The sequence below is a fragment of the Ochotona curzoniae genome, unplaced genomic scaffold (genome assembly GCF_017591425.1).
Source record: "Ochotona curzoniae isolate NIBS_2020 unplaced genomic scaffold, NIBS_Ocur_1.0 contig_883, whole genome shotgun sequence".
Taxonomy (NCBI): Eukaryota; Metazoa; Chordata; class Mammalia; order Lagomorpha; family Ochotonidae; genus Ochotona; species Ochotona curzoniae.
The window spans coordinates 43,888,710-43,904,663 of NW_024466599.1; the positions used below are offsets into that span (position 1 = coordinate 43,888,710).

General features: G+C 42.4%; 1 protein-coding gene across 2 annotated transcripts in view; it reads left to right on the forward strand.

Annotated features, from left to right (window-relative positions):
* PUS10 (pseudouridine synthase 10) overlaps positions 1 to 15,954 on the forward strand; it is a 66,624-nt gene that overhangs the window by 15,244 nt on the left and 35,426 nt on the right. The gene's annotated exons all lie outside the window — the stretch shown is intronic.

The window sequence follows — 15,954 nt, forward strand, 5'->3', positions numbered from 1 at the left end:
AAGGCAAGGGAGTGCAGGTTCCTTAGCACCTCCAAGAAGAAACATGCTGATGCCTTAGTGCCACCCGGTGAGACCTAGGTTAGTTCAAAGAACCAAATACACTTGTGCTGATGACAAACTAGTAATTTTTTTTTAAAGATTTGTTTGTTCTGTTTCCGAGCAAGAGAGAGGGAGTGACAGAGATCTTCCATCTGCTAGTTCACTCCTCAAATAGCTGCAATTGCCAAAGCTGGCTTGATCTGAAGCTAGGATCCAGGAGCTTCTTTCAAGTCTCCACATGGGTGCAGGGACACCAAGACCTTGGGCCATCCTCCTCTGCTTTCTCAGGCCATAAGCAAGGCGCTGGAAGGGAAGTGGAGCAGCTGGGACATGAGTTGGTGCCCATATGTGATGCCGACACCAGCAGGAAGATTAGCCTGTTGTGCCACTGCCAGCCCCAACTAGTGTTGTTTTCAACCTCTGCAGTTGTGATAATTTGCCACAGGAGCAATAGAATATAAACTCACATTTAGATGATTTAGTGCATTGCAAATGGGGGAGGGTGACTGGGACTTGGGTTATTCAGTTTGTGGAGAAGATAACTCAGAGGGGTGGATTTGCTCTCCTTAGATATTTGAAGGGCTTCTTTGCAAAAGAGGCGTTAGAGTGTTGTAGGGCTAAAAGAAAGAAGTGATTTTCAGCCACAGTGTGGACTATTTGCAGTGAGGTAAAGTTTTTTTTATCACCAGGTTGTTTTAAGTTCTGTTGAATGTTCTGTCTGGTTTAGCTTTCCTAGTTGTTCCAGCAGAGGGCAATATTGTACTATCAGTTTGGTGTGTTGGTTCCTCCTATGTGTAGAAAGTGGGAAAGTTTATTCAATTTAATTACTTTAAAAGGAATATGTGGTCATTTAAGTACTGACCTACTTTTCAGTATGCAGTTCGATACAATTAGAGGTTTATTTGCCAAATGAAACTTTCTTCCTTTCCTTTACCGTATTTGTTGATATCTCCATGCTCTGCACTAAGTAGTACACATTATACACAGCCCTAGAATATCAGGGGGAAAAAAGCAGTACCTTTTCTGTGGTAGCATTATTTAATTCCAAAGATTGTCTTTTCTTAAATTCCAACAGATAACTATTCCAAAAAAATTTTACTTGAATCTGGGGGTTCCTAACTAGTTTGAGATTGTCAAGCTTATTCTGAGCCTGAATAAAGAAATGAATTCTCGGGCCCGGCGCGGTGGCACAGTGGTTAAGGTCCTCGCCTTGCACACCCGGGATCCCATATGGGCGCCGGTTCTAATCCCAGCAGCCCCGCTTCCCATCCAGCTCCCCGCCTGTGGCCTGGGAAAGCAGTCCAGGACGGCCCAAAGCTTTGGGACCCTGCACCCACGTGGGAGACCCGGAAGAGGCTCCTGGCTTTGGATCGGCATAGCATCAGCCGTTGCGTTCACTTGGGGAGTGAATCATCGGACGGAAGATCTTCCTCTCTGTCTCTCCTCTCTGTATATCCGCCTTTCCAATAAAAATAAAATAAATCTTAAAAAAAAAAAAAGAAATGAATTCTCTTAAAAGTCTATCTTCAAAAGGTTGCTGAATAAGGCATTGTAGGACATGAAGGCTTATGGAGATTGTTGTCTCTGAAGGGTTTTATAAAAGATTTATTTACTTATTTATTGTAAAGTCAGATATACAGACAGGAGGAGAGATAAGAGAAGAAGATCCTCTGTCTGCTGGTTCACTCCCCAAGTGGCTGCAATGGTTGAAGCTGAGCCAATCCGGAGCCAGGAGTTTCTTTGGGTGCAGGGTACCAAGGTCTTGGGCCGTCCTCTACTGCTTTCCAGGCCACAAGCAGGGAGCTGGATGGGAAGCGGGGCTGCTGGGACACAAACTGGCACCCTTATGGGATTCTGGTGGTTGCAAGACCAGGATTTAGCCACTAGGCTCCTGCACCAGGCCATTCTGAAGGCTCTTTCAATAAACTTTTCCTAAATGGGCTGAGAGGAAGTGGATGGTAACTTTGCTGTTTTATATATACACAGGCAGCAACTTTGGAAATCCTTCATAGGATATGAGCGTGTCAACAGCAGTACAACCTATCTTCTATATTAAAAAAAAACCTGTGAGACCGTGTTCCTTTGATCACAATACCAAGGGATGAACATCCACATTTATTGGATTCTAGGTGTTCCTCCCTCCTTTACAATCTTTTTTTATTTTTTTAACCTGTGCCATCTCTCTTATATCCTTGTGTGTTTTTTATTGACCTGACTACATTGGCTCCCGGGCTATTACTTTTTTTCCTTTTTAAAAAAACATAAAATTTGTTTTTAATGCTGTTTACATAATTGAGCGAGATGCGCACCCATGTGGATCTCTGATTAGGATTAGGAGGGTCCAGGTATGGAGGAAAGTGGGTAGGACAAATGTTTCATTTTTTTTTTCTCCTGTGTCATCAGGGAGAAAAAGGGAGGATGCCACTGTGTGTTTCCAACTACATCGGTACCTGGGGTTGGGGAATAATCATTCGATGATGCCTTAGAGATCTCAATGTGGGAGTGTTCCGAGACTGTCACTTGAGTGGTTTTGATAGTTCTGAAACATCATCAGCTTCATTGAACTAGGGCTTAGAAAATCTTTCTAAGGTCTATTGGCTAACCAAGTCCACATTCGTGCACCCACAGGCCCAGGACCATGTTGCAAAGCTTGGCCAGGAGAGTGTTCCAACCTGTTCTGCTTTCCATCCTCAGATGTCTCCTGCTAGCCTAGATAAACTGGCTGGCATAACCCCTGTGTTCATCTGGGTTCTCTGTCCATTGCACAGGTATCAGCAACTGAGGAGACCCAGTCCTGATATATGTACTCCAAGGTCAAACCATATATCTTGTGATTTTTCCCTGTGGCCTGGGTTTGAGTCCAGTGATCTAGTTTGAGAGTCCCTGAAGAAATCTCTCTTGGGGTGACCTCAGACTTGACTGTGTGTACCAGCCAGTACATGTGTAGTTTGTCACCTGAGCCAGCCAACGCACATACTGGTGGATGCAGCTGCCTGGTCAGCCCTATCCCCAGCCCCATCTTTCACCAGGCCTGGTCTTCACACACACCAGCATGTGCCACAACCTAGTCAGAGCAACCCCTAACAGCCCCCACCAGACCTGCCACTAGCCCAAATTTTTGCTTGTGGTGGCACATGCTATGGCCTAGCCTTGTCTATTGTCCAATGGGAACAATATCCCATTGGTTCTTGTACACATACCCATGGGTGCTATCGCCTTGACCAGCCTGATCTACCCCCAATTTTGGCTCTCATGCTCACCAGTGGGAGCTGTGGTCCAGCAGGAGTGTGTCCACAGTTCCCCTACCATGTTTATTCCAAGCCCTGCTTCTTGCACCTGTCAGAGGGTACTGCAGTCCAGCCTAATATGATTCACACTCAGTCTTGGCATTTGCTAGTGGGTGTTGCAGCCTAGCCCAGCTTGGCCCGCCCCTAGACTGGCCCATTGCCAGTCAAGCTCTCATCCTCACAAGTGAAAGCAGCAGCCCAGCAAGGGAGTCTTGGAAGTTCCCTTACCAGGTCCACTCCCAGCCTCAGGTCTTACACATGCCAGTGGGTGCTGTGGCCTAGTCTGAGACGGCCTACCACTGGTCTTGGCCTTTGTTATCAGGTGCTACTGCCTGGCTCAGCCCAGCCTGCCTCCAGTCCCTGCTCTTGCTGGTAGGTGCAGCAGCCTGGCGTAGGCTGATTTCCCCCCTTTAAACCATTCTGAGGCCTAGGGAAGTGTGTCCCAGCCCAGTGTTTGCTGCCTTCCACACATATCTTTAAAAAAATTGAACTAGAAGAGGCAATGTGCTGGCACACTGGTATAGTTAACTCAGATTTGGCATTAACGCGCCCCAAATGCTCTCCAGCTAATGGTTGCTTTTCTCCCGGCAATGTAACACTTGCCTAGGTACAAGGCAACCTAGCCAGTTGCCTACAGTTGGGGAACATTGAATTTTTTTTTTAAATAATAAATTTATTTTAACTACTCACTTGCTAAACCATATGCTCATGAATGTAAGAGTCAGCAAATCACCAGACTGATTAGTTCAGGCAGAGCTGGTGCATCAAAAGGAGTATAGGACTTGATGTAGGTGTTCTTTTACAGTTCTGTTACTTAATATATGACTATAATGTGTCCCAAAGGGAGAAAGGATAAGTGACATCAGATTGGTTGAGATCTAAATAGAATCCAAGACTTGTTTAGGATGGATAATCCTAAGTGCAACCATCTCAAAGCTAAAACAAGTATTAGCGAGGTCTAATAACTCACTGTTGGGGTGCAAGCACAGGAAGCTCAATAAATAAAACAAGTTCCTAGTCCAGGCGTGGTAGCCTAATGGCTCAAGTCCTTGTCTTGCATGCTCTGGGATCCCATATGGGTGCCAGTTTGTGTCCCCGGCTGCCCCACTTCCCATCCAGCTCCCTGCTTGTGGCCTGGGAAAGCAGTTGAGGATGGCCCAAAGCCTTGGGACCCTGCACCCACATGGTTCCTGGCTCCTGGCTTTGGATCAGCTCAGCTGTTACTGTTGCGGCCACTTGGGGAGTGAACAACCAGATGATAGATCTTTCTCTTTTATCTCTTCCCTTTCTGTAAATCTTTTCAATAAAAATAAAAATAAATATTTAAAAAATAAATAAATAAATGAAAATGAAACAAGTTTCCAATCCTCAGAAAGTTCATGGCATGCAGGAAAGGGCAATGAATCATATTCGTGGGAGAAGGGTGCCAGATTCATCCCAGAGACCACCACAGTGTATGTTAGATTCAGAAAAGCAGCTGACAGGATATTCAGAGGTGTATTTATTTATTTATAAAAGTTTGAGTAGGAAAGATTGAACAAACATTTGTGGCTTACTCCCTAAATGCTTGCAGTGGTGCTGATGGGACCCAATCTGGAAGTTCCATCGAGGCCTGTCACATGATGACAGGAAACTAATTATGTGGGCCACCACTGCTGTTTCCCAGGGTCTGCATTCCAGGAAGCTGGAGTTAGGAGTCAATCCAGATACTGATTCCAAACACTCCTATATGGAACAGGGGCATCCCGATTGGGGTCTGGACCATTAGACCAAATGCTCACTCACCAACACATATTTAACTACTTAAGAAGGTGCATGCATTTTATAGGTTGGCCTTTCTCTGTTTGTTTGATCTGTTTTATTTTTTAAGAGTTACTTTCTTTGAAAGGCATAGTTACAAAGAAAAGGGAGAGGGCTATAGATCTTCCATATTCTGATTCATTCCCCAAATCGATACTACAGATGGGGCTGGGTCAAGCCAAAGCCAGAAGCCAGCAACTTCATCCAGGTCTCCCACATGGATGCAGAGGCTCAAGGACCTGGGCCACCTCCCACTGCTTTCCTCAGCATATTAGCAGGGAGCTGGATTAGAAGTCAAGCAGCCAGGCCTTGAACCAGCACCCATATGGACTGTTGGCATTGCAAACAGCAGCTTAACTTTATATGCCACAACACTATTCCTCTTTAATTTTTTTTTTTTTTTTTTAGATTTTAACTTAATATTTAGAACAAAGGAGAAATGAGGTGGCACTTATCTCAGCATGGTAAAGTGAGAGACAGCTGGGTACATTAAGAATGCTGGCTAAGTTGGGAAATTGTACACAGCCAGTACTTGCAACACCAGCGCCCAATATGGAGTTCTGAGTTTGAGTTCCAACTGCCCTGCTTCCAATGCAGCTCCCTACTAATACTCCTTGGAAGGCATGGTGGGAGATGACTCAAGTGCATGGGTCTCTGCCACCCATATAGGAGACTAGGGTGGAGTTCCTAGTTCCTGGCCTGGGTTTACTGTGTATGAGCGTTGGCTGTTGGTGGGTATTTGGATATTAAGCCATGGATTGAAAATCTCTCTGTCTCTTTTACTCTGCCAAAGTAACCTTAAAATTTTGAAGTTCTTTTTTTTTTTAAATATGTGTGGTCTTCATCCTGCATATTGTCATATTTGACATCTTTAAAATTTACAAGAAGCGGGCCCGGCGCGGTAGCGCAAGTGGTTAAAGGTCCTCGCCTTGCACGCCCGGGATCCCATATGGGCGCCGGTTCTAATCCCGGCAGCCCCGCTTCCCTTCCAGCTCCCTGCCTGTGGCCTGGGAAAGCAGTCGAGGACGGCCCAAAAAGCTTTGGGACCCTGCACTTGCGTGGGAGACCTGGAAAAGGCTCCTGGCTTCGGATCGGCATAGTATCGGCCTTGCGCTCACTTGGGGAGTGAATCATCGGATGGAAGATCTTCCTCTCTGTCTCTCCTCTCTGTATATCCGCCTTTCCAATGAAAAAATAATAAAAATAAATCTTAAAAAAAAATTTTACAAGAAGCAAAGATAATAAAACAATTGAAAAGATTAAGATTCTGTAAATCCTTTTTTCTTTATTTTCCATATTACATATTACCACATGGCTGCTTATCAGTTAGGGAGATTTTCATACAAATTGTTTTCAAGGTAGGCAGTGTGTGGCAAGTTTAAGTCAGCTTGTGCAATCCATATTCCATGTCAGAGTGCCTGGATGGAAGTCTGCTTGTGCTTCCAGTCCAGCTTCCTGCTGCTGCTACCCTGGCAGGCAGGAGGGAAGGACTCGGGTGCTGGGACCTCTGCCAGCCAGGCAGGAGACTGTAGTGGAACTGGGGGTTCCTGGCTTCGGCCTGGCTTACCCCCATCTGCTGCAGGTGGATGGAACATTTCTGTCTGTGCGTGTGTCTCTCCATGTCTGCCTTCCAGGTAGAAAAATATAAATAAATAAAACTTAAAGCTTACTCTTTCAATTTTTAGAACTGTGTGGCTTATTTGATTAAGTTTCAGGAAAAAGGAACTTCTAATTTAGACTCTGTCTATTTCAGATCTGGGTTTCTCTCAGCATATAAGGAAGTGTTTCAACTGTGTTTTATGACATCAACACTGTGTTTTGGATTAACACACATTTTCGTGTTAATACTAGATGCTAGAATTCTCTTTTCCCCCAAATGTTGTTATATCTTCAAAGTTAGGGAGGGGCTCCTTGGTAAAAATATGGAGGCAAAGCTCTGCTAATGTATCAGTAAGAGTGATAATTTAACAAGAGCAATGCTAAATCATTGATAATTTGTGATTCCGTATAGATGTAACTTTGAAAATCAAACTTAAATTAGGACAATCTTAGCACTTTTCCCACCATATTTCTATCCAGATTTCATCAGATGACTAGAATGGTTATTAAAAAATGGATTTCAGGCTTATTTCTGATGAAAGCCTAAATCTGAAAATGCAGGAATTCCTAGTTGTTTCTGTGAAGAACTGCTTGTGCTTCTCCCTTGAACCTTTACAAGATTGCGGTGTGTGTGTGAGAATGAGTCACGAAGGGCCAGTCCCTTACTTAGTGCTCGGAGTGCCCCTAAAGCTCTCAGCTGGACCCATTGATCATGGATGTGTCCAGGTTACAACAAGAAGAGGGAACTGGTGACAAATGTTGCCCCGAAGCCAGATGCCTCCAGCCTCACTGTTGACTTTGGATGCATCTTCCTGAAGAAATTGCACTAGTGCTTTCTTCCTTTGGAGAAAAGCAAGCATTAGTAAACTAATTTTAGGCCAGGTTTGTCAGCTAAGTGTTGATTAATCATGCAGCTGCTCCTTTTTTGTTGTTGTTTTTAAAGATTTATTTATTTTTATTGGAAAGTCAGATATGCAGACAGGAGAGAGAGACAGGAAGATCTTCCATCTGTTGGTTTACTCCCCAAGTGGCTGCAACAGCCACAGCTGAGCTCAGCCAAAGCCAGGAGCCAAGAGTCTCTTCTGGGTTTCCTGCGCAGGTGCAGGGCCCCTTGACTGCTTTCCCAGGCCACAAACAGGGAGCTGGATGGGAAGTGAAGCCCTCGGGACATGAACTGGCACCTTTATCCAGGCACGTGCAAGGCGAGGACTTTAGGCACTAAGCTACTGCACCAGGCCTAGCTGCTCCTTTTTAAAATTCCACTTAAGATATTTAAAGTGCTTTTTACAAATATTCCCCTTTCAGTAAAATAATATGTTTTCTCTCCCTGATATTAATATAGGATCAATTACTATGGGGCCTATTTTATATACTGGACACCTATTCAAATTCCCAGGTAAAACTGTTTAGGTAAGATTTTTTTTTTCTAAGAAAAGTAGTGTTGGGGTGGACCTAATGACACAGCAGGTTGGGATGCTGGAATCCCCTAGTCGTGTGCTGGTTTGAATCCCATTCCACTTTTTATCCAGCTCCTGTTAACAGCTGTGAAAGAAGCTTTCATTTAAGAAAAAAAAAACCCAAAAACTTATTTGAAAGGGAGAAGCAGAGAGAGAATGAGAGAGAAATCTCCATCTGCTGATTGATTTCCCAGAAAGCCATAACAGTTTGTTCTAGGCTAGTCTCATGCCAGGAACATAGAGCTGTATCTTAGTGTCCCATGTAGTTGGCAAGGACCCAAGTACTCGGGCCATATTCTGCTTTCCCAGGAACATCAGCAGGAAGCTAAATCAAAAGCAGAGCTGCCAGAACTCAAACCAGCTCTCGGATGGATGCTGGCACTGCAGGCAGTGATTTAACTCGCAGAACATCAGCCCCTAACTAAATCTAAAAAAGAATCTAGTATTGTGATAAATATCTTTCTATCAATTTGGGCATTCACAATTTACAGGACTCTTACATAAGAAAGACCTTAGTGGAATATTGAGCAGTGCTTCTTCTTTCTAACTGCGTGTAGCTCTTGGTTTAACAATAATAGGTCACACCAGCTGGATATGGCTGGCTCTCCAAAAACAGAAAAATGCTCAGAGCAAAAGGGCATGTTTTTACTTAAATTTCTGTGTACATTTGGCAAATTAAAGAATCACATTTTCACTGGAGGCTCATTTAAAAATTATCCATTTGTGTAGCTGTTGAAGCATAGAGTATCACTTTTTTTTTGTAATGTACTCTCAGTTTTGTTCTGAAGTGGCTGGGTAAAGGTACTATAAGGGAACTAATTTGGGTGGGTAAAAAGAAAATGAACTTTCTTAAATGTGATCATAAAGCATACAAAGGAAATGAAATAATGATATAGACATCAAGATATCAACACAGATAGTCTTGTAGTTTTGGCTTAAGAATCATACTAAAAATTGGTTTCCATTTAGAATTCAGTTTACATCCAGATTTTAAGCTTTTTGTTTGTTTGTTTTTTTGTGAAACTTAGGTGTTATAACAACTTGCTTGTTATCTGACATTAACAAAAGGAATTAACGTTAAAACCTTGATGTGATTTTAGTGAGACTTTGCTGTTTTCTGAAAACAAAGAAATCTTCCACCCACCAAGGAAGTAGATGAATGCCCTGCAACCTGATTGAATGTGTCAAAAAACAGATGTGAGTGCTAAAGTTGTATAGCAAAAGATTTTTAAATATGCAGAGCTGTACTCATGGCACTTGTATTGAATAACATTTTCTATCCACAATGCAACTTCAGTTGTTTTGCAGATGAGATCAAGGTGTAGTGTGGGTGGGATCTGAATCATGTTCACCTTTGGATACAGTGTGAATCAGAGTGTTCAAATAAATATGCCACTAACACATAGACACAGGGTTTCCCCCTGAGCTGTAATATAATATATCTGTTGGTCATCATGTTGGATGTCTGAGATGAATTATTATTCTGATTTGTTTAGTCCTTCATATTTTTCAGTTTTAAGCAGTTGCCACGTAGAATGAAAACAGTCTCTAAAGTTCAACTCTATCCTTGAACAATAATGGTTTCATTTTATTTTGACAACTTTTTGTTTCTATACTCATCAGCAGTTATTCCTTCTTTCTCACAGGTAACCATGATCTTTACTCTTAAGATTGGAGTTTAGATGAGCTTGATTTGAGCTTTATATAAAAAAGAAAACATAACATACTCTATTTTTTCATGTCTGGCTTCTTTTACTGGGAATTATCTTGAAAAGATTCATCTATATTCCTACGCAGAGCTAGGAATAGTTAGCTGATTTTCATTGTTGTATAATATTCAATAGCATAGATATACTACTTTTTATTCACAGAACTATTTTTTAATGATTTAGTTATTTTTATTTGAAAGGCAGATTTACAGAGAGAAAGCAAGACAGAGTAAGTGAGAGAGGGAGAGAGAACTTCCATCTTCTGGCTTACCTCCCAAATGGCTGTACTGGCCAAAGCTGAGCCAATCCAAAGCCAGGAGCCAGGAGCTTCTTCCAGGTCTCCCACATGGGTGCAGGGGCCCATGAGTTTAGACCGTCTTTTCCCAGGCCATAAATCGGTTGCTGAATCTGCAGTGGGGTGACTGGGGCATGAACTGGTGCCCATATGGGATGCTGGTGCTGCAGATAGCTGATTAACTTGGTATGCTACTGCACCAACTTCTATCCATAGAACCATTAATGGATATTAAAATCATTTCTAGTTTTTGTCCACTTTCAACAGTGGCCAGCCATTCTTGTAGTTGTATTCTATGAACAGGAGTTAATCTAGGGTATATGCCTGTGAGAAGAGTTGTATAAATAGCATACCTCTTTTTGTTTTCAAAGTGCTTGTGCCAGTTTACAGTCTCATCAGCAATGTATAAGAAATTGCTGATTTTTCACATCATCACTAGCTGTTGGTATCAGGAGTCTTTTTAATTGTAATTTGTGAGCAACAAATTTAGTTGTAATTTATAAGCAATGAAATTGCACATGCTAAAAAGTTTGTTGAGCTTTTTCATTTTGCTTTGATTACTTGAGAGGCAGAGATAGACCTGTGGTCATAGAGAGCTCCAGGAGCCAGGAGCTTCTTCCAGGTCTCCCTGGAAGAAGTGACACTGGTTCACTCCCTCAGTATCCCCAACAGCTAGAACTGGGAGGGAGGAATTCAACCTAGGTCTTCCAAGTAGGTGTCAGAGAGTCAGTGCTTGATCTATCGCCTGGTGCCTCCCACGGTGCACATCAGCAGGAAACTGGAATTGGGAGAGGAACTGAGACTCTACTCCAGGCATTCTAAAATGGAACGTGGCCATCCCTACTGCCCAACCAAATGCCTGCCCAGTTCATTGATCTGGTCGATGTATTTACCTAAGTGACCATTACAACAATCAAAATAGAGACCATCTCAATTCTTTTTTTTTTTTTTTTTAGGTTTTATTTATTTGAAACAATTACAGAGCAAGAGGAGAGACAGAGAGGTTTATTTTTGTCTGCTCATTTGTTCTCCAAATGGCTGGAGTCACTGGAGTTGGGTTGAGCTGAAACCAGGAGCCAGGAGGTTTTCCTAGGTCTCCCATGTGGATGCAGGGGTCCAAGGACTTGGGCTCTTCACTGCTTTTCCAGGCACATCAGCAAGGAGCTGGATCAGAAGCAGAACAGATGGAACTTGAACTCATGGCCATGCCAGCTTCTACTTCACCAGTATACCACAATGCTGGCCCAATCTCAGTCACTTCTAAACTTCCTAATCCCAGCACCAGATAACTGCTGATCTGCTTTTAGCTATTGTAAGTTAATTTATACTTTTTCAGATTTCATATGCATTGAATCATGCATTGTATATTCATTTCTGACTGGCTTCTTTGACTCAGAATAATGATTTTGAGATCCATTCACACTGTTATATGTGTCAGAGATTTCTTATTGCTGTGTGAAGTTCCATTTTAAGTATAAAACACAATTTTTTAAAAAAGATTTTTTTAAATTGGAAAGGCAGAGTTAGAGTGAGAAGGAGAGAAAAAAAGCTGTTGCATCTGCTGGTTCACTCCCGAAATGGCCACAACAGCTGTATCTGAGCTAATCCGAAGCCAGGAGTTTCTCCTGGGTCTCCCAAGCAGGAGAAGGGTCCCAAGGCTTTGGGGTATCCTCTGTTGTTTTCTCAGGCTGCATGCAGCGAATTGAATAGAAGTGGAGCAGCTGGAACAATAACTTGAGCTCTTCAGGGATGCTGGCCCTTGTGGGTGGAGGGTTAACCAGTTGAGCTGCCCCCAAGAGTATAGCACAGCTTACCCATTCACTTGTTGATAGACATTTGAGTTATCTTGGTTTTGGACCATTTTGAGTAAAGCTGCTATGAAATTGTGTGTACTGTTTTGTGGAGAAGATTTATTTCATTTGTGTGTATGTGTGATTAAATACCTTGTGGTGGAAAGTCGGAGTCCTGTGGCAGGTATTAACATTATGGCTTTATCAGCTTACATTTGTATTCCCCCGCAGTTGGTGAGCACTCCAGTTGTTTCACGCCTTGGCCAGCACTGGGTGAGGCAGTTCTGCATCCCTCAATGTCCAGCTGTGGTGTTTTGCAGCAGATGTTTCCCACCTTCAGACTATTCTAGTCCACCTTTATTCTGACTTCCCAGATGTGATCCCTGCTGGTGTCAGAGCACATGGCTTATCAGGATCCCCGCTCCTTTGGAAGGTCTAGACTCTTAATTTGTGACCATCTTGAGACACTTAGCCACTGCTTCCCATTGGTAAATGCCTTTTGGGGAAGAACTGCTCCGAAAGCACAGCTTGGCTGTTTCCTTCTTTGTGGTTTTGGCCTTGCCATTCTTCACTGCCTTGTGAGCCTCCTGCCCTTGAGCAGGTACTTTTATTTGTCTGGTTTTCCTAGTTGTTTTCAGAACAAGTGGAATTGATCTACCCTTAATCCATCTTCTAACTTTAGTTTTCTTTTTTTTTTCCTTTTTATTATTTTTTTTAAAGGCAGATATACAGGAGGAGAGACAGGAGGGGAAGATCTTCATCCTATGGTTCACTCCGCAAGTGGCCGCAACGGCTGGAGCTGAGCCAATCCGAAGCCAGGAGCCAGGCACTTCCTCCAGGTCTCCCATGCGGGTGCAGGGTCCCAAGGCTGGATGGGAGCTGGATGGGAGCTGGAAGGGAAGTGGGGCTGCTGGGATTAGAACCAGCGACCATATAGGATCCCGGGGTGTTCAAGGCGAAGACTTTAACTGCTATGCTATCGAATGGGGCCCTAACTTTAGTTTTCTAACCTTTATGTTGGAAAAATTTCCAAGACCTTTTCCTATCTCTCATTTTTACTCTGTATGTGAATAGAGTTATTGATAAACAGTTCACTTACTGTACACCTGATTTGTTTAACATCTTTCATTCAGTGGTTGTTAATATGCTCACATATAGGTATAAGGATTGCCATAGTCAATTTTAGAACATTTTTGCTACCTTAAAAAGAAACTGTCTTTAACTATTTTCTATTTCCCTTTCGTTCAGTCCTATGAAACCACTAGTCTACTTTCTTTCATTTTTGTCTTTGGTGTTAAGAATATTTTCTTAAATAGGCACTGGTTCTAATCCTGGCAGCTCCACTTCTCATCTAGCTCCCTGCTTATGGCTCCGGGAAAGCAGTCGAGGACAGCCCAAAGCCTTGGGACCCTGCACCCACATGGTTATGGTTCCTGGCTCATGGCTTTGGATCAGCTCAGCTGTTACTGTTGCAGCCACTTGAGGAATGAATGAGGGGATGGAAGATGTTCTTCTTTGTTCTCCTCTCTGTTTATCTGACTTTCCAATGAAAAGAAATCTTTAAAAAAAAAAAAAAAAGAATACTTTTTTACAGTGTAAGGAAAAATGGGAAGAGAACATGTTTCAAAAATCTAGTGGGGTTTATGTTCTTTTTGGTAAATAATAGAATTCACACCCAAAATTAAAATATAGAATATTGGCAGATTTTGGGCCCAGTGGCGTGGCCTAGTGGCTAAAGTCCTTGCCTTGAACGTGCTGGGATCCCATATGGGCACCAGTTCTAGTCCTGGCAGTTCCACTTCCCATCCAGCTCCCTGCTTGTGGCCTGGGAAAGCAGTCGAGGACAGCCCAAGGCTTTGGGACCCTGCATCTGTGTGGGATACCCGGAAGAAGTTCCTGGATCCTGGCTTCGGATTGGCATAGCATCGGCCGTTGCGCTCACTTGGGGAGATCTTCCTCTCTGTCTCTCCTCCTCCTCTCTGTGTATCTGACTTTGTAATAAAAATAAATAAATCTTAAAAAAAAAAAAGAATATTGGCAGATTTTAAAGTTGTATAATGTAGGAGTAAAGGTGGAAGAGAAGTAAGAAAATTCATTATCAGTTAAATTCATGAATGTATCTAGTAATCAATTAAATTTTCAGAGAATGAGCGAGCACAAGAGCTTTTTTTTTTTTTTTTACCAATTTGTTGCATAGTTGCACTCAGTAGCTGAAGCTGGGCTGGGTCAGAGCTAATTGTGAGGAACTCAGTCATTTGAGCTGTCACTCCTGCCTCCCAGGGTCTGACCTACCAGGAAACTGGAAATCAGCAGCCAAGGGCCAGGAACTGAACCCACATCCTTTGCTGTCCTAACTGGTGGTACAACTGCTTGACCAAATGCTTTCTAACAGTCGGTTTTCTAACAGTCACGAGCCTTGGTGTTGTCTTATTTTTTTCTATTTGGTTACTATCCTTGATATTTATATCTCAGAGAACAAAATTAGCATTGATCTATGAACAGCTCTTAATACTACTGTTCTCCAGAAATTTGCTTGAAATTTCCCAAACACTGAAGTGCTGTCATTGGACCTTGCCATTAGACAAGGCTTTACCACATTGTTCTTAGGAATCTGTCATTGCCTTTTTCTTCTCTCTCATTTTCTGTCTCCATTTCCTAGCCCTCATACTTCCTGTCAGTGAAGATATTGGCAGGATTTAAACTGGACAATGTTTAAGGCCTAACGTCCCTCCCTTCCTCCTTCCTCCAGTGTCTAACTGTTTGGCTCTTAGGTGTGTGGTTAGCTCTGTCTTACTCATTTGCCTTTGTGTCTTGCACATCTGATAACAAATGTTCATGGCTGAAAACGGGCCCGTTCTAGATTCTGTTCCATTCTCAGATTCATGACAAAATTTAATAAATATCACCTTCCTTAAACTTTTGCACTAAAACTAGAACTGAAAGTTTGGAAGTCGCCAGGGTTGAGGAAATCCCCTTTTTTGTTTTATGTGCTTTAAAAAGCATTGAAGTTTAATTTTTAAATTGTAAAAGAAAGAGTGTCTCATTTAAACTTCCAATTGTAAAAGAAAGCTTTTTCACCTTGTTTTATAGATGAGGAAACAAGTTCTAGATGACCACTTAATTTGTTCCAAATTGCTTTCTGTTAAGTAAAAAGAGAGCTTGGATTCGGGTTTTTTGTTTTGTTTTTCACACAAAATTTTTAGATTTACTTATTATTTACTTGAAACACAGTGAGAGAGAGAGATCTTCCATCAACTGGTTCATTCCTCAAGTGGCTGCAATAGGTGGATCCCGGCCAGGCTAAAGTCAGATCCTGGAAATCCATTCAGGTCTCCCTTCTGGGTGTCAGGGTCCCAAGTATTTGGGCCATTTCTCAGGCACATTGGCAAAGAACTAGATATGAAGTGTAGAAGCCAGGACTTGACCTTGTACTCCATGTGGGATAGAGTGCTGCATTAGAAGACCAACCCCCCACGCAGAGGCTCAGCTGTGGTCTCTGATGCCCACCCTGGATCCTGGCATTGGTTTTAGGATCCTGTCCTTTTTCCAGGATTCATTATGACTTCCTTTCCACTCTGGTTCTCATAATCCTTAAGTCCCTGGAAAGAAAGGGGGTGACAGGCACACTAACCTTAAACAGATCAGAGTTTATCATTTATATTGGAAAGATTTTGTTTGAAGTTTTAAGTGTATTATAATAAACTTAGAAAGACTTAAATCAATAGCTTGACTTACAATTTAGTTTTCCTATTTTAATAAAATTCACTCCTTTGGAGAAATACCTTTCTTTTAAAATGAGATCCTGATATATGGGTGTATTTTATAGCTCACAAAGAATTCTTTGTATTATTATAGCATCTCCAAAGCTAGCTATTATGTATATGGGGAATGAGGTTTACATTAGAAGAAATGGATAGCTATTCTCTTTGAATGAGTGAAAATAGCATATGGAATGTTTTTAAGCAGGTAGTTTTGTTA